The 21,838-nt window shown below is 35.6% G+C and overlaps 1 pseudogene; it reads right to left on the bottom strand.

Moving 5' to 3' along the window:
• Positions 1-12,129: 12,129 nt before the first annotated feature.
• Positions 12,130-18,971, bottom strand: LOC149190223 (autophagy-related protein 18d pseudogene; annotated as a pseudogene).
• Between the last annotated feature and the right edge of the window lie 2,867 nt (positions 18,972-21,838).

Genomic DNA, 21,838 nt, shown 5'->3' on the forward strand with positions numbered 1-21,838 from the left:
AAAACTACCAAAATCTATATAAAATTAGCTGTATTTAAATTATATTTATTTTAAAATACTTTGATTATCATGTTGATAGAAAAGCGGAGTTTAATAATATGATATTTGATGAGATAACAATTTTTATTATTTAAATTATATTTTAATTTTAAATTAATTGAGTTTGAAAATTTATCATGCTATTTTAGTTGTATAAATGTTATAATTTAAATTTATATTATAATATTTATATTGTATTTATATTATAATTTATCAAATTTATTATTAAACTTATTAATAAAAAAGAAAATATGTATAAATATAAAATAAAAATTATTTAAAATATATAAATTATGTTATTTAGATTTCAATTTAAATATTCATAGTATTTATTTTGGGTCACTAGTTTATTAGTGTATATCAACTATATTTATAAATGTGATTGTCTTAGAATTAATTGAATTATGACCATTAAATTTTTTCCCATCATTAATAAAAATATAACATTTATCTTTTAAATTTAGAAATTAAAAATTTGTTTAATTATTTCTTTCCTATTTATTTTAAAACACAAACAAAATTACTAGGAAAACATCACTTTTTAAAAAAAAAAATTTAAGAGAAAACCTTATTAATAATTTAAAAATAATTCCTTTTCTTTTTTTTTTAAATTTAGACAACTTAATTTTTTTTCTAAATAAAAAATTAGTCATCATGTACCACACGGCAAAGGCAAAGACTAGTATTCAAACATATTGGTGAGATAGATATCCGAAACTTCTAAGAAAGATAATAGAAACAATGTTCATGCAATTGTACACTGTCATCCAACTCGCACCAGAGAAACCTTCACTATCAAACTATTAGGCCTAGGTGTTAAAATTTGTAACCCGGAGATGGAATTATGTAGGGAAGGGAAATAGGAAAAGAATCAACACCATCAACTAACATAATGATTGTAATTCGCTAATAGAGAGAGCCTTTCTATCTATCTATCAACTTCCATTGTTGTTTAATTGGATGGCATGGGATACCCAACGTGTCCCTTCTTTGTTGGGTGGGATGGTCATTATTTTATAATAGAAAAGTTTTATTTTATTTTTTAATTTAATAATAGAAATGTTTTTTTAATAATTAAGAATAATTTTTAAGGAGAGTTTAAAGTGAGAATTTTCAATATGATGTTAGTTCACACGAAAGGGGTTGTTGTTTTTATTATATTTAGTGTATTGCATACTCTCTTGTCACTTTATCAATTCATTTTAATATTGCAAGCGGCATAGGCAGGTACAAGAGGACTCAATACCATAACTCTATTAGATTGGTAGAGTTGAGTTGAAGAAAAAATTGAGAGTGTAGAATGCAAGTTGACCATTCTAGCGAGGAGATCAAGCAACATCTCCTTCTCCCAACTCAATACCAAAACTCTATTATATTGGTAGAGTTGAGTTGAAGAAAAAAATTGAGAGAGTAGACTGCAAGTTGACCATTCTAGCAAGGAGATCAACCAATGTCTCCTTCTCCCAACGTATGCCTAGCTAACTCGGAATATTTGTTATCACTCCCTAGCTTTTTAACATAATCCAAAATTCCTCACTTCAAAAGATAATTTAGGAAATTTTAAAATCTACTTTTGATTTACTCCATAAGTTGATTTTTCCCTCCCTATATTCACTTTTATCATCTTGTTATGAGGTTCACCACTTGTAATACCATTAGTGAGAAGTAAATATTTAATTTACTTTTACTCTAGTAACTTCGTAACTCTGGATTGTGTTGAACCCTGGTGGAAAATTTAAATGTTTAAATTTTATTTTGATTTTATTTAAAAACTTGGTTATGACCAGCCATGGAATTTAACGAGAAAATAAACTAAATGAATTTTTTTCACTCACGAGAGAGTTGGAAGAAAATTACTCCTCTCCTTCTCCCAAAAAGATAAATAATCTCAGTTGGGACAAGGAAGCCAAAGAGGCTCAGAGGAGAGAAAAACCTAAGCAAATATTGAAGACTTGGTACCCGGTTGGAGGAGGTCCAAGTGAGGAGAATGAAGTGAACCTGCAATAGGATGTTGTTGAAGGAAGGCATGATGCTACTTGTAGGGTATTCTTCATTTAGGTGGAGCCAATGGAATTCCTGAGACAAACTTGTGAGGCTGTGAGTTATTGGATGTACATGTACAATCTTGTTGTCTTTGAACAAACCTTGTTAAGTCTTCTTGTCTTCGAAAAAACCTTGTCAGGTCTCTGTCAATCAACTGTTCTAGGAGTGAACAACTCACTCGAGGGGGGTAATTAGACGTAATCGTTGTTCTCATTGGTTGGGAAGAGTGATCTTTCTTCCCTGTAGATTCTCTGACTTCCTACACCTAAACAGATAAGTATTACATTTTTTCTTTTATTTTTTTCAGAACCCATATTTCTTCTGTAATTACTCTGGAATGAGTAAATTTTGTAAGGTTAATGAATGAAAATTACATGATTGAATATTAAAAGAAAATGGTAATTCTTTTTTGTAATACAGTAGTGTCGATTTCTCTACCAAGTGTTTCCGATGAATCAGAGTATTGTCTGGGTGTATCAGAGTAGTATGATTTTCCTATAATAAAGTTGGTAATTTTACATAATGTTTGGGTGTAACAAAGTAGTATGATTTTCCTTTAAAGAAGGTAATTTTATAGAATGTCTATGTGTAACAGAGTAGTATGATTTTCCTATAAATAAGTTGGTAATTTTACATAATGATTGTGATAGGTTTTGATACATATGACACAATGTGTTATGTGTTATATGCTGAATAATTTAGAGGAATTGTATATGGACAAACCTGAGCAGGTTGGTTCCATCCATTTCCTGAAACAATCCTTGTTCTTGTAAATAAATATATATCTTTGTGATTCAGAAGGATGACTAACAGGTCTGAGAGGTAGACCACCTCTCACTTATCCACTGAAACACTAGTAATAACAACTATAATTCGAATGGGTAGAAGGACTCAACTAGAAATTCTGTAAAAGGGGTCTATATGTTAAACATAAATCTGAAATAATGAATAGATGTTATTATGATGTAATTAAGAAGTAAATTAAGGAAGGATGACAATTTTTTTTGATATAATTATCTATATTATAGACCATATTAGTTTTCCTAGGTCAATTGGTCAGTACCAACAGTAAAAAAATAGTTCTAAGTCCATCCTTACAACTCTAAGGAGTGAGACAGGCCCGATATAAGCCATTCTGAATCTTCAAAATTGATAAAAACTAATAAATAGTATTGAATAATTATACTATAATGTAGGTTTTGTGCACAATAGAGAATGCATGCACAACTAGAATCTGCCCTTGGCATAGAAAGAAAACATATAACCATGTGTTTGTTACAAACTTACAAACAATTGTCATGATATACAATGATAGATAGGTGAATGAACTATAGCATAACTAGCGTTTAGTAAGCCATAAGAAGGTTGTGGAAACAACTACCAATACAAGAAAGATATATCCACCATGGAAGAGATTGGATTAACAACCCTTGAATAATTAAAATGAAGTTACAATGTGCATAATGGAACAAGGATGTTAGTAAATAAATAAACATCAGAACAAACTGTAAGCTCTTCCTTAAAAACAAAAACCAATAAAAATAATATTAAAGAAACTAGACACACATATCTTTTACTAAGATACTATTAAATGCAATAACCATCGGAGCACTAGTGTTCCATTGTAGGGTTGAAATTTATTTAAGGGATCATATGCACAAAATCGGAAGAATAAAAGTTGAATAATCACTTATGTACCTCAAAGAACTTATGACCGTTTTTGCCCCACCCAAGAGTTGCATTGGCAATGTGCGACAAGTTGGGGAGACAAACTCTCGGTTAAACAAGACGAGTCGAGGAGCGATGATTTGTGTGCGATGATATGCGACGAACATGTGCAAAAATATGCGATGAAATAATGCGATAAGGGGATGAGTTTATACGATGGGTGGAAGACCGCATGGAGAGTTGGAGCTAACCCATGAGTTGGGCAAACCATTCTGAAGGATGGGCGAGCCGACAAGAAGTGGGGGTGAAACAATGTGTGGATGACCAAATTGTATGGCTGGCCTAGGTAGGTCAACACCATTGTAACCATGGCGGATGGGTATATATTAGTGGAGGACACATGGTGGAGAGGCATGAAATCATCAACAAATAACATACTTCCAAGAGTGAGCCAAGTAACTTGGAGAGCGAAGGGAGGCGAAGATAAGGCAAGGGTAGAGGTGCAGGCAGACGGGTGGACCGAAGCACCAAGGTAGGAAATCGAATGGACCGCAAAAATGAGTTCGGGTACCATCAACAGAATGAGTCGGAGAGCTGGCCAGGTTTATCCGTGGGTGCAGCGACCGAGTGGCAAGTTGGGTAGCGATGAATGGTAGGGCAGAAGATTGGGCGAGATGACACAACCTGTGAGTTGGGCAAGGTAAAACGACCCATGAGATGGGCAAGTTTGCACAACAACATGGAGGTTGGGCGAAGGTGACACGACCCGCAAGCTACGCAGTCAACATGAGCCTTGGGAGAGTGCAACCTGACCTGCGAGCTAGGCAGTTGACACAAGAGCACCGGGTATGCGAGTTGAGGAGCATTAGGTGTGCGAGTTGATAACGTCGGGCACGACAAGTTGGGTGGTGGGGAGATACGAGCCGGGCACGATGAGTTGGGCATCGGGGAGATACGAGCTAGTGGTATGACATGACTTGGGCGAGGCTACACAGTAGGGTGAGCCGCCATGAACGGTGGTGTGGGTGAGGCTGAACGAAGGCTTGGGGAGGCCTGAACGAAACTTGGGTACATTTGAACAAAGCTGACTTGGGAAGTGAAGTTTGGTATTTTCGCCAAGGTAATTATGGGGTTGCCGTGAAAGGCTGATGTTGTATATGAAATTGTAAATTATTATGTTATATTATATTTTGGGAAAGCTCTAACTAGGGAGTTTCCCCTCCCTTAAAGAATATTGTACTTGTGTACTATTATATGAATGAAGTTAAATATGAATGTTTCTGATCTGTAAATAAGTGATGGACTCTTCTTGAAGTGAAAAATATTCTAAGTACTGAATTTTAGGCGTAGTTTGTACTTGAAAGTATTGGTGAAAGAAATTGGGTAGCATGTCGCACCTGCCTATGTACGGTTGAAAGACCACCTCCAGGATAGGGGCGTGAGTTGAAATTAGAGGTATATTTGGAGGAAGTGATACAACTGCACTTCATGACAGCTAATATTAGAGGCATAGTCTTTTGATCGATTTAAAAGAAGAAGTGCTACAGCTACACTTCATGACAGTTGATATCAGAGGTGTTGAATCTTTGAAGAAAAGATGATCCCACGACACTTTGTGAGTTGGCATCAGAGGTTGATTCAGTCAAACAAGTCTTCTTAAGTGAAGTGATACCTCTACACTTCGTGAAAGTTAAAGACAGAGGCCTTTGATCAGTTTATGGTCTACACTAGATCAGAAAGGAAGCTGATGGAAGAAAAAGCGGAGGAACATCAAGTTATTACAGGTGAATCTAGCAAGGGAGTTGAGCTAGTTCTGATGGATCGATTGGTGGATAGGATTGACGAGTTGGCATTTGACTTAGCTTTAGTGAAGTATGAATATGATGAACATAGAGACATGGCAGCAGGGTTGCAGATTAAATATACAGAGTTGAAGGAAGATTTTGAAGACCTCAAAATCTGATACGAGTATACGAAGTGGTTGTATACACAAATAGAGAAAGAAGTCAAAGAGATTGGAGCTCCAAGAGACCAAGGTTTGGCAGAAATATTGAAGTTGCAGAAATATCTTGGAGATGCTTGGAATGAGATAACAGTTTTGAAGAAGGCAATTGGGAAAAGTTCTGGTGGAGGAGTTTCTCATGTGAAAGTTAAGGAACCTAACTCTTATGACAAGACAAGAAGTGTGAAAAGTCTTGGTAACATTCTATGGGATATGGAGCAATACTTGGAGCGTTTGGTTATGCCTAATGATGAGGCCAAAGTGAAGGTAGCTACTCAATTCTTGACGAAGGATGGCAAGATGTGGTGGTGAAGAAAGATGGACGAGATTGCTAATGGAAATGTTGAGGAGATCACTTCATGGGATTAAATGAGGAAATATTTTCAAGCTCATTTTAGTCCACAAGAGGAGACATGGGATGTAAGGACGAAGATAAAATATGTAAAGGAAACAAGGAGCCTACAAGCATATCAATGAGAGTTCTCAAGTACAGTTTGCAACTACCTGATATGGCGGAAAGGGACAAGGCGTTCAATTTCATTATAGGATTGAAGCCTTGGGCATGCAATGAGGTGGAGAAGAAAAATATTAAGACACTTGAAGAATCTTTTGCAGTGGTTGATTGCTTGGTAGAACATTGTGATGAAGGAATTGAAGAGAGAAAGAAGAAAATTGATAAACCGAAAGAGAAGTCTACAAAAGAAGAGCCTTCAAGATAGTATGATATGACAAAGATGAAGAAGCCCTTGAAGTGTTGGATATGTGAAGAACCACATACAGTGAAGAATTATCCTTCAATACTGAAAGTGGCAGTGATAGCACAATCCGATGTGAAGAAGAAGAAAGAAGAAACTTTCGTTAGAGTTATGCAGATTCTAGGAGCTACAGTGGCTATGGAAGCGATCTCACGAAGAGATCCTGAAAGGAACTAGTTGGAATATGTGGAGATGAAGATTGGGAAAGGCAATGTTCTCACTATGGTGGATAGTGGTGCAACTCATAACTTCATGAGTGAAGATATTGCAAGAAAGATTGGGCTGAAATTTATACTAGTTCGAGCTCAAATGAAAGCAGTGAATTCTCCACCTGATTCTGTGATTGGTGTGGCTGAGAAGTTCGATGTGACACTAGGTGAATGGACAGGGAAGGTTGATTTCATAGTGGTGCGGATAAATGACTATGAAGTTATCCTAGGTATGGAGTTTATGAAACAATTTGAAGTTATGATAGTCCCACACATGAAGAAGTTGTACGTTTATGATAGGCAAGACGAACTACCCATTGATGTACTAACAATAGGGGCTACGACATTCGAATGTAAGTTGAAAACGTTGAATGTGGAGGATGTCAAGCGAGATGAGGAAGTCTATAAGAGGTTTTCTTCTATGCATGCAAAACTTATGGAGCAGTGACAGGTGATTAGAGAATTGTCTGGTAGTATCTTGGATCTATCAAGTGGACTAGAGGCAATGGAGAAGGATGAGAATGCTAGACAGGATGATCATACAGAGAGTTGGGAAGCATACTTACAGAGATTAGAAGTGGAATATCTTGACAGATGGATTGAGTTGATATGTGAGGAAGAGGGAGAGCCTTCAGGCTCCAATTCCTCCACATCTTCTTATACTATCATGGAGATGAGGCTCATTGTTAGCTACTCATGGTAGTGAGTCTCCAACATTTTTAGCAGACATCTGGGGTGAGATGGACATGATTGGCAATAGTGTGCAGTGATGAGTCATGATGATGTAGGGACATGCATTCTTATGGAAGTGATGTATGGTTGGATTAGCTACCCAGCTAGTCATCGACATGAGGGGTACCAACACATGATTTTCTTGCAGAGTTTGACATATATATGGCATGAGGCAAGTCATAAGTGGACACATTTGGATTACTCATAAACACATTTGTATCGACTTACAATCTTGGCGATGGTGGTTACCGAGATGGTGTTGTCAAGGATGACAACTGTTTAGAGTGGGTGAGTATGTCATGCCCACAATTTGTGTTAGCAATGTGCGATGAGTTGGGGAGACACACTCTCGATTAAACATGATGAGTCGAGGAGCGACAAGTTGTGTGCGATGATATGCGACGAACGCACGAGTAAGGTGTGATATATTTGCAACAATATGTGACGAAAGAATGCGATGATGGGACGAGTTTATACAATGGATGGAAGACTGCAAGAAGAGGTGGAGCCAACTCACAAGTTGGGTGAATTGTTGTGAAGAATGGGTGGGCCGATGAGAAGTGGGGGTGAAACAGTGTGTGGATGACCAAATTGTATGGTTGTCCTAGGTAAGCTGACCCCATTGTAACCATGGTGGATGGGTATATATTAGTGGAGGATGCATCGTGGAGAGGCATCAAACGATCAACAAATAACATACTTCCAAGAGCAAGACAAGTAACTTGGAGAGCGAAGGGAGGTGAAGATAAGGCAAGGGCTGAGGTGCAGGTAGACGCGTGAACCAAAGCACAAAAGTGGAAATGTGAATAGACGGATGAAACGAGTTTGGGTACCACTGAATGAATGGGTCGCAAAGCAGGGAGTGTCTGCCCTTGGGTGTAGCGACCGCATGGCAAGTGGGGTAGCAGCGAACGGTAGTGCAGAAGGTTGGATGAGGTGACACGACTCACGAACTGGGTGAGGTCACACGACCCATGAGCTGGGTAGGTCTGCATGACAACGCGGAGGTTGGGCGTAGGTGACATGACCCACGAGCTGGGTAGTTGACACGAGCCTTGGGCGAGTGCGACTAGACCTATGAGCTAGGCGGTCAACATGAGAGTGTTAGGTGTGTGAGTTGAGGACCGTTGGGTGTGCGACTTAAGAATGTTGGGCACGACAAGTTGGGTGTCGAGGAGATATGAGCCAGGAATGATGAGTTGGGCGCTAGGGAAATACGAGTTGGTGGTGCGGCATGACTTGAGCGAGGTTGCACGGTGGGGTGGGCTACTCTGAATGTTGAACTGGTTTGCACCAAACGGTGAGCTTGGGCAAGGCTGCACAGTGGTGTGGGCGAGCCTGAACGAAGGCTTGGGCAGCCCTGAATGGAACTTGGGCAAGGCTGAACAAATCGGACTTGGGAAGTGCAGTTTGGAAGTTTTGCCAAGGTAATTCTGGGGTTACCTTGAAAGGTTGATGTTGTATATGAAATTGTAAATTATATTATTATATTATATTTTGGGCAAGCTCTAACCAGGGAGTTGCCCCTACCTTGAAGAATATTGTACTTGTGTACTATTATATGAATGAAGTTAAAGATGAATGTTTCGGCTATGTAAATGAATGATGAATGCTTAGTGAAGTGAAAAATATTCTAAGTATTGAATGTCAGGCGTAGTCCGTACTTGAAAGTATTTGTGAAAAGAAATTGGGTAGTGGTGCCACACCTAACTCTGTGTGGTTGAAAGACAATCGCCAGGATACGAGAATGACAATTTGAGTGCCAGGCCAACCGGTGAAGATCAGTAACCTAAAACTATTCCAATTCCTTAGTATATTAATATCATACAATCGACCCGTGTAGGTCATTCGCCGCTTTAAACACTAATCGATTAATCAAAGATGAGAAAATTATAAGCTCTGAAAAAAACAAAAATAAAATATATCTACATGTGGACTAAGAGTCGAATAAGGGCAAGAAAATACATGACTACATTCACCTTCACAAAATTATGTAGCTAAAGCATCACAAAAAACAATGATAGGATCATAAATATGAATAAACAATTATATATGTGTAATGCAACTGCAAATAATACTTGGAGAAAAAACCCAAGATAAGGTGCTTATAAACAAATACACTCAAATGAGAAGTCATGTAATAGCCATTGCAATACTAAAATAATTCTTTGCCTATAAAACATTTACATATAGATGAAACTGTTAAACTCCTAGTGTTCGAGATGAAACTTTTTTTGGAGATATATTCCCTACTAAGAGGGGGGTGAATCAATAGTGTGAGCACTTATAAAATTTTCTCTAATTATCTAATCTTTAATATTCATAAACTGAAACACATAACTAGAGATTAGTGCATCACAAGTAAACATGCAACTGTAAAATCAATCAACATATAAACACAAGTGTTTCTAGTGGAAAACCCATCCCGGGCAAAAACCACCCTGGTGTCGTTATGATTCTCAATTCTATTATTAATAGCTGAACAAATTATACATAGATAAGCTCACTCCAATGAGCCTTGAAGAATTGTTTCTTTCACAGTATTCTGGTCCTTTCAGATAGGAACATGTTTCTCTCTTGGATCTTCGGACTACCATCTGCTGAAGGCCACCATGATTAGTCGATCCTCACCCCACTCCAATGGGACTATCCAAATCCTATTGGATGGAGAAAAGTCTTATTTCTATTGAATCCACCAAGTCATTGTCTACTTGAAACCTCCATGCGAGCCTCGTTTCATCTATTTTCAAATTGGACTCTGGAAACTTTCTCAACATGAGCACTACAGTAACATAACATCAAAGCACAAATAAATTTGCAGCAACAACTTCCATAAAAAAATCCATACAAAAATCTCCAACACAATGAGCAAAGCAGTCTCCTCAATCGATCCATCAATCTAACATCCACACCACACACACTACATAATGTTATGTCTGAAATGTGTTTTAGCTCTCTGTTGTTGTCACTGCAAGCCAACACAGAAAATATGCATATTATGAGGCACATGCAGTTTGCAGACTCTTTTCCACACTCACATACTCACAACTCATCTCAACCAAAATCAATCATCTCACAATCAGCTATCTCCAATATATATATGAACTCAAGTGCTCAACTCAATAATTACTCAGAACTATTGAGCTGAACAATCATGTTCACATGCTTCATTCAGACAGGATTCAGCTCATTGGCCCAATCAATCCACTATCTCCACTTTCCTTTGGATATTTTCAATGTTAATTCTTTTTGGTAGCAAATCAAAATTGGAAATGCAATTGGGGCAATTTGGAAAACAGCCATAACAAAAAATCTACAAAAATTGCCTTTGAAGAACCTTTCGTTTCTCTCAATCTAAACCGAATTTTGAAAAACTTCTCAGTTGAAAACTAATTTGGTCCGTTCTGTACAAAGCCCATGTCTCATAATTTTTGAGATCCATCCTCATTTACCCAAAAAATCATCTGCAAAACGATCACTTCTTTATCTAGCGAATTTATGAGTTGGCATGTTTGAACAACAAAAATCTACGCAAATTTCCTTTGAAGAACCTTTTAGTTCTCTCAATTTAGACTGAGTTTTGAAAAGCTTCTCATATAAAAAATAATTTGGTCTGTTTTGCACAAAACCCATATCTCATAAATTTCAGATTCAGCGAATCAAATCCAAAACTATCACCGATATACAAACAACATACTCAACAATTGTGCCTAAAGCTAAAGTAAAACATATGTTCTTTAGTCCAGAACCTCTCCCATCTGATCCATCATCTTCCTCTACTCATGTACACTCCTCCAAGCCTCCACAATAGGTCTGGAAATAATCAATAGGAAGGGAACAAGTCTAAGACATCCTATACCTGTTCTACCAACTTTAGGACCATGACCAACACCTCCATATCCTCAAGCAATGACCTCAATTGAAATAAAAAACAATTGAATTTATGAAACCTACTTTATGTCAGGATCTAAACCTTGTTCTTCTCAATTCTAATGGATAAAAAATTCAACTTATTGCATTATCAAATAATTCATAAATATATTTAACTATATAATGTTACCTCATTCTCCTTCCTCAGGTATAAGAAACTATAGAACCTAATACCGACTTCACCAAATTTTATTTGGTGCAAGATTATTTTCAAGAAAATTATTAACCTTGTAGTTAATTAATAAATCCAACAAATCTGTTGAAGCATTAACTTGGATCAACCACCCATGTCAACGGTTCTGTGCAACCACCTTATTCAAATTCAAGTCACCTGTAGCTGATCAAACATTTACGCAAATTGGTTCTTGCACCAAAATTAATTTAGGTGCAAGATTATTTTCAAGAAAATTATGTTCAAACACCTTCACATGGGGTGAAATGTACAAGAAAAATTCTTCTCTCAAGATAAATTCCCGACAGAGCATATAAATATCCACAAATAATCCTAAAAGTGTTTTAATAGTAGTTTAGCCAACCTGCATTACTAACCACTAACTCGCTGTGACTCAAAACCCTATAATTATGTTCACAACTTTCACCTATAAATACTTAGGCATGGAACAATTCCTCGATTATATCTAAAGACCAATATTTGGAGAGAAACCGTCTTGATTAACCCTTGTTTATGAAAGAAGATTTATTTTAAGGTCAAATTATTTTAAAGTCAATGCTTCAAAGCACAAGGCTTTAACTAAGCATTGATGGGAATTTTAATGACCAACATAATTGTTTCAAACATAATAGGAGGAGATGCAAGCCATACCTCTTGCAATCGAGCGACATCTAGGGTGTTGAAGATCCTTATAAGGGAGTGACTATGAAGTTATATAGCGCGAGGCGCAGCAAGCACTCGTGGTCCACTTCGGAGCAAAGAAAGGAAGATGGAGAGAAATCATGTGCGGGTTAAGGTGTGAATGTAATGCACGTGCCAAGGGAGTTGCATGTTGCAGGATGCAAAAGCGGTGCCGTTGCCGAGGGGGCATACCGGTCAGAATTGATCCGAGAATGTAACGCGTCAGAATTGACCTACAAGGTAATGGAGAGAGATAGTGGACGCCGACTCGGAATCGATTTCCAATCTTATCCAACGTTCTGTCGCTGTCGCAATACATACATTGAATACGACATTTTGGTAGTTACGTTTTCATTTCCATTTCCGTGGATAGTGTCGTCCAGTAGTAACCTGCAAATAAAAGCTTTCCACATGGATGCGATGACTCTATATGTGTTTATTTCGGCTGTCAGGTGTATTTTCTTTATATGATTTATGATTTATTTTTTTAAATAATTAAGAATAATTTTTAAGATGTGTTCAGACTGAGAATCTTTGATATTTTCTTTATATGATTTATGATTTATTTTTTTAAATAATTAAGAATAATTTTTAAGATGTGTTCAGAATGAGAATCTTTGATATGATGTTAGTTCACACGAAAGGGGTTGTTGTTTCCATTATATTTAGTGTATTGTATGTTTTCCTGTTACTTTATCAATTTATTTGAAAATTGCAAACGGCATAGGTAGGTACAAGAGGACTCAATACCATAACTCTATTAGATTGGTAGAGTTGAGTTGAAAAAAAAATTGAGAGTAAACACTGCAAGTTGACCATTCTAGCGAGGAGATCAACCAAAGTCTCCTTCTCCCAACTCAATACCAGAACTCTGTTAGATTGGTAGAGTTGAGTTGAAGAAAAAATTGAGAGAGTACACTGCAACTTGACCATTCCAGCCAGGAGATCAACCAAGTCTCCTTCTCCCAATGTATGCTTAGCTAAGTCAGAATAGTTGTTATCACTCTTTAGCTTTTTAACATAATGCAAAATTCCTCACTTCAAAAAAATAAATTTAAGAATGATATTTTATAATGAACATTTTTTTTAATTAAAAAATATTAATTAAATTTATATTAAATGGGAGGAATTTTTTTTAATGAAAAAATTAATTTAGGAAATGTTAAAATCTGCTTTTGATTTACCCCATAAGTTGATTTTTCCCTCCCAATATTCACTTTTATCATCTTGTTATGAGGTTCACCACTTGTAATACCGTTAGTGAGAAGTAAATATTTAATTTACTTTTACTGTAGTAACTTCGTAAACTGTGAATTCTGTTAAATCCTAATGGAAAATTTAAATGTCTAAATTTTATCTTGATTTTATTTAAAAACTTGGTTATGACCAGCCATGGAATTTAACGAGAAAAGAAACTAAATGAATTTTTTTCACTCACGAGAGTGTTGGAAGAAAATTACTCCTCACTCTCCCAAAAGATAAATAATCTCAGTTGGGACAAGGAAGCCAAAGAGGGTGAGAGGAGAGAAAAACCTAAGCAAATATTGAAGACTTGGTACCTGGTTGGAGGAGGTCCAAGTGAGGAGAATGAAGTGAACTTGCAACATGATGTTGTTGAAGGAAGGCATGATGCTACCTGTAGGGTATTCTTCAGCTAGTTGGAGCCAATGGAACCCCTGAGAGAAACTTGTGAGACTGTGAGTTCTTGGATGTAACTATACAGTCTTGTTGTCTTTGAACAAACCTTGTTAGGTCTCTGTCAACAACTGGCTCGAGAGAGAGAATTGGCGTAACTGTTGTTCTCATTGGTTGGGAAGAGTGATCTTTCTTCCCTGTGGATTCTCAGGCATCCTACGCCTAAATAAATAAGTATTTTATTTTTTCTTTTATTTTTTCATAACCTATATTTCTTCTGTAATTACTGTGGAATGAGTAAATTTTGTAAGGTTAATAAATGAAAATTACATGATTGGATAATAGAAGAAAATGGTAATTCTTTTTTGTAATACAGTACCGTCAATTTCTCTACAAAGATTTTGTGATGAATCACAGTAATGTATGGGTGTAACATAGTAGTATGATTTTCCTATAAAGAAGTTTGTAATTTACATAATGATTGTGAAAGGTTTTGATAGATGTGACACAAGGTGTTATGTGTTATATGCTGGATAATTTAGAGTAATTGTATATGGACAAACAACATGTTAGTTCTGTCCATTGTCTGAAACAATCTTTGTTCTTGTAAATACATATATACTTATGTGGTTCAGAAAGGTAACTAAGAGGTCTTAGAGGTAGACCACGTCCCACTGAAACACTAGTAATAATAACCGTAATGCGAATGGGTAGGACTCAACTGGAAATTTTGTAAAAGGGTTCTATATGCTAAACATAAATCTAAAATAATGAATAGATATTATTATGTTGTAATTAAGAAGAAAATTAAGGAAGGATAATAAACTTTTCTGATATAATTATATATATTATAGGCCATATTAGTTTTCCCAGGCCAATTGGTCAGTACCAACTGTCGAAAAATAGTTCTAAGTCCATCCTTACAACTCTAAGAAGTGAGACAACCCGATATAAGCCATTCCGAATCTTCAAAATTCATAGATACTAATAAATATTATTGAATAATTATACTACAATGTAGGTTTTGCACACAATAGAGAATGCACAGACAACTAGAATCTTCCCTTGGCATAGAAAGAAAATATATAACCATGTGTTTGTTACAAACATACAAACAATCATCACGATATATAGTGATAGATAAGCGAATGAACTATAGCATAACTAGCATTTAGTAAGCCATAAAAAGGTTGTGGAAACAACTACCAATACAAGAAAGATATATCTACCATGGAAAAGATTAGATTAACAACCCTTGAATAGTTAAAATGAATTTATAGTGTGCATAATGGAACAATGAAGTAAGTAAATAAATAAATATCAGATCAAACTATAAACTCTTCCTTTTAGAATAAAACTAGTAAAAATAACATTAAATAAAATAGACACATCTCTTTTACTAAGATACTATTAATTGCAATAATCATCAGAGCACTGGTGTTCCATTGTAGGGCAACATTGAAATTTATTTAAGGGATCCTATGCACAAAATCGAAAGAATAAAAGTTGAATGATCACTTTTGTACTTTAAAGAGCTTACAACTGGTTTAGTCCCGGCCCAACCGATGAAGATCAGTAACCTAAGACCGTTCCAATTCCTTAGTATACTAAAATCATATTATTGACCCGTGTAGGTCATTCGATACTCTAAACAGTAATTGATTAATTAAATATGAGCAAATTATAACCTCTGAAAAAATAAAATAAAATATATCTACATGTGGACTAAGAGTCGAATAAGGGTAAGAAAATACACGACTACATTCTACATTCACCTTCACAAAATTATGTAGCTAAAGCATCATACAAAACAATGACATGATCAAAAATATGAATAGACAATTATATATGTGTAATACAATTGCAAATAGTACTTGGAGAAAAAACCGAGATAAGGTGTCTATAAACAAATACCCTCAAATGATAAGTCGTGTAATACCCATTGCAATACTAAAATAATTATTTTCCTATAATTTATTTACATATAGATGGAACTGTTAAACTCCTAGGGTTCGGGATGAAACTTTGTTGGAAATATATTCATCACAGAGAGGGCGTGAATCAATAGTGTGAGCACTTATACAATTTTCTCCAATTATTTAATCTTTAACATGCATAAAATGAAACACATAATTAGAGATTAGTGCATCACAAGTAAACATGCAACTATAAAATCAATCAACATATAAGCACAAGTGTTTTTGGTGGAAAATCCATCCTGGGGAAAAACCACCATGTTGCTGTTGTGTTGCGCAATTCTATTATTAATAGTTGAACAAATTATACATGGATAAGCTCACTCCAATGATCCTTGAAGACTTTTTTCTTTTATAGTGTTCTAGCCCTTTCAGACAGGAACCTGTTTCTCTCTTGGATCTTCGGACTACCATCCATTGAAGGCCACCATGATCAGTCGATCCTCGCCCCACTCCAATGGGACTATCCAACTCATATTGGATGGATAAATGTATTCCTTCTATTGAATCTGCCAAATCATTGTCTACTCGAAACCTCCATGTCTCCGCTACCTCCATGCGATCCTCCTTTCATCTATTTTCAAACTAGACAGTGAAATCTTTCTCAACATGAGCACTGCAACATCAATCTAACATCAACACCACACACACTACATAATGTTATGGCTGAAATATGTTTCAACTCTTTGCTGCTGTCAGTGCAAGCTAACTCAGAAAATATGCATACTATTAGGCACATGCAGTTTGCAGACTCTTTTCCACACTCACACACTCACAACTCATCTCAACCAAAATCAATCATATCAAAATGAACTGTCTCAAATATATATATGAACTCAAGTGCTCAAATCAATAATTACTCAGAACTATTGAGCTTAAAAATCATGTTCACATGCTTGGTTTAGATTGGATTCGGCTCATTGGCCCAATCAATCCACTATCTCCACTTGCCTTTCGATATTTTCAATGTTAATTTCTTTCTCGTAGCAAATCGAATTTTGAATTGCAATTGGGCCAATTTTGAAAATGACGACAACTGCAGAAAATCTGCAAAAATTATCTTCGAAGAACCTTCTATTTCTCTCAATCTAGACTGAATTTTGAAAAGATTCTCATTAGAAAACTAATTTGGTCTGTTCTGTACAAAACCCATGTCTCATAATTTTGAGATCCATCCTCATTTACCCAGAAAATCGTCTGCAAAACGGTCACTTCTTTATCTAGCGAATTTTTGAGTTGGCATGTTTGAACAACATAAAATCTGTTAAATATTCCTTTAAAGAACCTTTCCTTTCTCTTAATTTAGACCAAATTTTGAAGAACTTATCATAGGAAAACTATTTTGGTCCATTTTGCAGAAAACCAATGTCCTAGAAATTTCAGATTCATCTTCATTTGCTGAGAAAATCAAATCCAAAACTATCACTTCTATCCAAACACCATACTCAACAACTGCGCCTAAAGCTGAAGTAAAACATTTGTTCTTGAGTCTAGAACCTATGCCACCTGATCTATTGTCTTCCCTTACTCGTATACACTCCTCCAAGCCTCCACAATAGGTATGCAACTAATGAATAGGAAAGGAACAAGTCTAAGACATGCTATACCTATTTTTCCAAGTTTAGGACCAAGACCAACACCTCCAGCTCCTCAAGCATCAACCTCAATTGAAATAACAAAACATTGAATTTATGAAACCTAAATTATGACAGGCTCTGAACCTTGTTCTTCTCAATGCCAATGTATTATAAATTCAACTTATTGCATTATCAAATAATGCATAATTATATTTAACTATATAATATTACCTCATTCTCCTTCCTTAGGCATAAGAAACTATAAAACCTAATACCCGCTTCACCAAATTTTATTTGCTACAAGATTATTTTTGAGAAAATTATGTTCAAACACCTTCACATGGGTTGAAATATATAAGAAAAATTCTTCTCTTAAGAGGAATGCCCAACAGAGAATAAAAATAACGACGAATAATCCTAACAATGTTTTAATAGTAGTTTAGCCAACCTGCATTACTAACCAACAGTGACTCAAAACCCTATAATTATATTCACAACTTTCACCTATAAGTATTTAGGCAAGGAACAATTCCTCAATTGATCAATCAATTAGAAATAATACATAATATCATTATTAACCCTCTCAACAAAAAGTTGATATCTAAAGACTAATATTTCCAGAGAGGCCATCATGATTACCCTTGTCTACGAAAGAATCTTTATTTTAAGGTCAATGCTTCAAAGCATGAGACTTTAACTAAGGATTGATGGGAATTTTAATGAACAACATAATTGTTTCAAACATAATAGGTAGAGATGCAAGCCCAATCAAGTGGAATTTAGGGTGTTGAAGTTCCTTATAAGCTTCCCCTTTGTACTAACAGTCGCAAGGAGGCTTCCATTAAGGGTGAGTGCAAAGTAGGAGATGTGAGAGACATGGGTAGTTATGAATCTGGTCCTCTTGAGATCATAGTGCTCAACTCTCATCTGCCCATAGTGCAAGCCTGATTAGGCCAACACGAAGCTATTGGGAGCATGAGAAATAGCACACAAACCCTTAGGGTTTTCCATCATCTCAATATGATGCAACAACTTCAAATCCATGAATTTGTACAAAAAAAAAAAATTGTGCTCCAAAACCACCACAATCTGATCTTGTCTTAGTTTCACAGCTTGAACCTCAGACCTGAAGGATAATTCCCTAATATAGTGGCTTTGATGATCATTCGAGATCGTGACCTTATTGGGCAGGTACTAGGGATTTGAAACCCTGCCCATGAGGCCCAAAATATTACATTTGAATAACATCTTGACAACACCAATACTGCCATTGTTGAAGTCCCTTATAAAGGTTTCTTTGAACGGATCACAGTTGTAAACCTGGAAACCCTACTCTGTGCCATAGGAAAAATAATCAAAGTCCAACCTAGAAACGTTACTCTATGCCACAGGAAAAACATCCGAAGTCTTGGTTGAATGATGCGCAAAGAAATGAGGATTTTTCACTTGCAGCCTCCAGGGAAGACAATGAATTTGGATTTGGATTGAGAGATGGGTCAAGCATAGGTGCAATCCTCTTGCTAGGTGGTGAAAAAGTCATTGTCGTCATCATTCATTAATGAATTGGGAAATCACCTTCCATACAAAAGGAAAAGAAAACAACACAACCAAACCAAAGCTTCAAAACACAAACATCCTTCATTTTAAAGAAAGGTGGTAATTCAAGCTTTATTTTTTTAAATTAATATCATTGTACAATTGTGTTGTTTGTTCAAGGTAATTTCAAACATCAAATGTGATAATAATCAAATGTGTTAATTTGGCATACATTATGCAAAAGTCCTTCCAAGATATTTTATTTTTTTGTCTTTCCCTAGTTTCACTTGCATGAGGGATTGCAATTTCTTGTAGCTTTTGGCCATCAAAAGGATATGATTGTCATTGTTGGCCCATATGGAAGGTTACATGGTGAATCTATATTGGCTTCGTATGTTATTGCTTGTGTTTATTATTGTTTGGAAGGAATTTTTTTAGCATTACTGATATTTAACAAAATTATGATTTGGTATGATAAAACCAATGCAGAAATACACTATAATAAGGAAAAGTTATAAGTTCCTGACTATTTGAGCATTGTTATTTCATGTATGCAACTTATATAGATGTGTGTTTGATCCTGTAAATGCTGGTGAAATGGTGCAAAAGGAGTATGCTAGATTTTTGAAATTAGATGAATCTAGTGACACTTGATGTTCATTGATTTGATCCTGTAAGTGATGGTGAGATGTTTCAAAATAACTATGTGAGATTTTCTTATATTGGATGTATCTATTGCCCCCCCCCCCCCCCCGCCTTCCAAAAAAAAAAAAGGTTCACTTTCATGACTTTCCAGGGAGTTTTCAAAAACCGCCACTAAATCCTGAAAAGACTTTTAGAGACGATTTTGACAAGATTTTTGCAAGCCTTAATCGCCCCTACAAGTATTTTTTGTAGTAATGTTTTTATTATTCTCCCATTACAAATAAGTTAACCAATATAAAATTGACATCAAATCGACATTCACAAGATTGATGAAGGGCGAAATAAGGGAATTTCAAATTTAGAAGCGCACAAGTTTTAGAGATATATCAGGACAAAGATAAACAGTCAAGATAGTCTACAAATTAGGTTTTTGAAAGGTACATAACTTAGTATTAGCATAAGGTGTGCCACATGTCTCCTATATACTATGAAAAATAAGGAAAAATCATCACCTAATGAAGCAATCATAACATAAGTGGAAAACGTAGCTGAGCAAGATGCCCTAGAGGACATGGAACTTGATGATATTGATTTGTCACCCATGGAAGAGCTTTGGAACATATGAAGAGAGATCTAATTGAATTCCCATAATTTGGTTTTGTTGCAGTAGATCGATCAAAAAGTCTTAGGAGATAAAGATATTTGGGTTAATTACCATATAGAGTTAGAGTATTGAGATTGTAGTAGAGTTGAACTACTTCTTTAAAATCAAGAGAAGAGGAGTAGTTCACAAAAGGAGCTCATAAAAGATTGGTTAAGGAGATCGTGACATTGATAAAGAATCTTTTGGTGGAAGAGGATTATGTGTCCTTTAGTTCTCCAACCATGGAAGTGTAAGCACCAATGCTTAGAAGTGACCTATAATGGATTGATTGATATTGAATAACTAAGGAAATAAGGCATTAGGGGAATTTTGAGGTCTAAAATGGGCCTCCTAAGAAAAATGTATGACCAAAATAAACTTTATAAAAACCAATAGGATTCAAGATGATGATGTCAACCATGGGGGATAATTCACCACTTTTGGAGTAAAAAAGTAAAAATATTAAAAAATAATAAAACTACATTTTCAACTTGTCTGCTAAGTTTTTACTCAAATTTCGAGCTAGAGTACTCATTGGACGCAAAATTTAATTCCTCATCCAAGGAGTACCCATATTTCATACTTTCGATGGACCTTACTACACGGAAAATAAGAAATACATGAAAAACATGATTGCAATCATGTTTTTCATGTATTTCTCATTTTTCTTGGAGTAGGGTCCATAAAAATATTCAACATTGGTACTCATTGGACAAGGAATCAAATTTTGCATCCAATGAGTGTTTTCGCTCAAAATTTGAGCAAACCCATAGGGAGATAAGTTCAAAATATGAGTTGAATTTTTTTTTTTTTTGGTCCCCTCTAAATTTTGATGATGTCATCTAACCTTATTTTATTATTTTTCCTATTATTTTATAATTTCCTTAGGAGGCTCAGTTTAGACCTCAAAACTCCCCTAATGGTGCCATGGAGGAACACATGCATTAAAGAGGGAAAAATAATATTTTAATCAAAATTCAATAACTAAGAAGTGGTGGATGAAAATAATGAAGGGGATTCACCACAATACTATGGTAATGAAAATGAGTATTAGTGAGGATGGAAACATATAGGCACAAGTAAAAGAGTTCAAAAGGTTTCAAAAGTTTCAAGAGAATAGCAAAATTTTGTTCAAATAAGGGGATTTAATAATTGGAAAGAGCTTAGAGAGAAGAATAGGTGGGGAGAATATGTCTAGAAATTTGGAAGAGAAAAGAGAAGTGATGACACAAAGAGGTGAGCATGTTCAGCTAGATGGATCTTGATTGTCTATAAGGTAGCCTCAATTTGTAAGGTATTGATTAGCCTATGGAGAGAGATATGACCATAAATGAAGAAAAGGAAGAAACACTTGGTAATGTGTTCTAATTGTTTGAGCTATAGGAAGGACAAGTAGTAGACATGATATAGCCTAAGAAAAGTGGATCCAATCCAAACAACCCACCTTATGAATTTTAAAAACTTAGAGGTAATCCCAACTTTTTATTCTTCTTTTGACTTGAAACCACCTTTTCTTAGTAGTTTGGGATATGGTAGTAGTGAAAAAAAATGAAGGTGGGAATACAAGTAGAAGTGGCATATGTTATGTTTGAATT

This window comes from Pinus tabuliformis, chromosome 3_1 (genome assembly GCF_031772625.1).
Source record: "Pinus tabuliformis cultivar Carrire ecotype Pingquan chromosome 3_1, CPIR1, whole genome shotgun sequence".
NCBI lineage: Eukaryota > Viridiplantae > Streptophyta > Pinopsida > Pinales > Pinaceae > Pinus > Pinus tabuliformis.